Below are 2,385 nucleotides of genomic sequence, written 5' to 3'. Positions count from 1 at the left end.
TATTTTATAAGCGTTTTATTAAATACTTGGATAGGCTTTTTAATTTTTTGTGTGTGCTAGATATAAGAACATTTTTGTCCAAATTTAGTTGAAACTCAATATATACTACTGATCGTTCATCCTTTACGTAGTATTTTATGTGAAAGTTACATTATTACAAACACCTGAATCGGACTATTTATGCCTTTAATTATCCTCAAACACAGAATGTAACCTCATGCGTAGTCTGATACCAGTTGCTAGAAGTTGGCATTTGTTCTTTTTTAAGTCTACACTCATAAAAGCTTTTGAAGATTATCTTGTATTGCTTATGTATGTTGTCCATTCACTCAGAAAAAAGCTATTGAGTAATCTTTCTATAGTGATGCTACTACCAGGTTTATTCTGTCCTATGAGCCCATTATCATGACAGCAAGGAACTGTATCCTGTTCATCTCTTAGATGTATTCCTGATGTCTTGCACATATTGGACACTTAAAGGTTTATATAAAATGAAAAGAATGTTTTGGAGTATTTGCATATAATTACTAGAGACTGGTTTTATCTATCTCAGAACCCTGTGAGATAAGTACTAGCAACCTAATTCATGAGATAAAGAAACCAAGGTGTAAGTCACACAATGGGAAGTGTAAATTTGAACCAGTAAATTTGGCATTTACTACCAATAACAGGCTACTTGTACCACCAAGTGCTATGAAAATACATAGGGAGGGTGAGTACCTTACTGCCTAAGGATGTCCAGAAAGGTTTCTCAGTGACATTAAAGTCTTAAAGGATGGGCAAGGATTAACATCCTTTTTAAAGCTGCAAAGTGTGACACAGTAGCATAGTAAAATAATCACATAACTGGATGTAGTTTGAATGATGTTTGTAGTTCAAGTGAATCTAAAAAACAAGGGAGGGACGTGATCACAAAAGACCCTGTAAGCTGTGCTAAGGAGCTGGGCATTTGTTCTGTGGTCAACAGTTTGGAAATTTATCAGAAAGCACTTTTTAAAAATCAGTTAGCCTGCAACAAGGAAGCTGGATTGAAAGTAGTAAGATGGATGGTTATTGCAGAAATCCAAAAATGAAGAGGATGAAGATTGGCTTTATGAAGAGGGAATAGAAATGGACCTCTCCATTGCCTTTCCATAGAGTCCCATGGTCTGTTTAGGATTTGCAAACATTGTTAATTCATATAATTGATTAATTTTAAGCCTTACCCCACGTGATTTGCCTGATGAGTTTAGTCTGTGCATTTATAAAATGCATTTAGTGTCACAGAATTTTTCAAAAGACTTTACTCCAAATCGAACTTAATGAGCCTTTGTTGTTTTTAAAGGTGATCGAACATTAGTAAACAATGTCTAATTTGGATCAGTTAAAAGATTAAATATTCGAAAACTTTGGCAAGTAAATTGGGAAGGATGAGCAAAATTAAAGTATCCCCAAGAGCTTTGTATTCAGGAAGGACATTATGATACTGACTTTAATTTACATTTAAACGTTAACATATGCCCGGTAAAATTTCATGGTAAAAGGTAAACGGCATCAGTGTTTGTAACTCCTAATTGATGGAGAGGGAAAATGGAATAAGAAAAAACATCCAGAAGAAGGCACAGAAAAGTTGAGGAAATGAGAAGCACACAGTAAGATGTTAGCTGTACTTCCCTGTATGTTGTTAGTATCACAACCCTTGTCAATGGAAAGGAGGCAGCAGCCTCAGAAGGCTTCACAGCCTAGTTCCACTGAACGTACTCTTCCAAGAGAACAGAAAGAGAAGACACGCCTCAACTCGTCCCTATGGACCAATATAACCTTGATACCAAAACTCAGACAAGACTAGTGTGAAGAAAAAATGCAAGTCAGCCTTATGTCAACCTTACCCAACATAATACTAAAACATCATAAAATATCAGCAACACAGAGCATTTATTCTTAAGAAAATGATATACCATAATCAAGTTGGGTTTATATCAGGAGTGTAAGAATAAAATAACATTAAGAAATCTAAAGTCCAATTCATCACATTAACAAATGGAGAAAAACCATTTTCTCAGTCTGTATAAAAAAAGTTTGGTAAAATTCAATCACCGTAATGAGTAAAAAACATGCACACACTTAGCAAACTAGGAAAAGAAGGAAACTTTACCAGGTAAAGAAAATCTATAAAAGTATCTAGCATACGTTATTCTTAATTATGAAATGTTAGAAAAATCCCTTTAAAATCAGAGACTGATCAAGTAAAATGTAATTCAGCATTGTACTAGACACCCCAGCTGGTGTAGTAAGGTACAAAAACAAACTGAAAGGTGTCACGATTGGAAAGGAAGATGTAAAGCTTAAAGAGGTCGATTTTACAGATTTACAGATATGCTCAAAAAGTTGCATTTTCAAATATGT

This window comes from Equus asinus, chromosome 11 (genome assembly GCF_041296235.1).
Source record: "Equus asinus isolate D_3611 breed Donkey chromosome 11, EquAss-T2T_v2, whole genome shotgun sequence".
NCBI lineage: Eukaryota > Metazoa > Chordata > Mammalia > Perissodactyla > Equidae > Equus > Equus asinus.
This window is presented reverse-complemented; position numbering follows the sequence as displayed.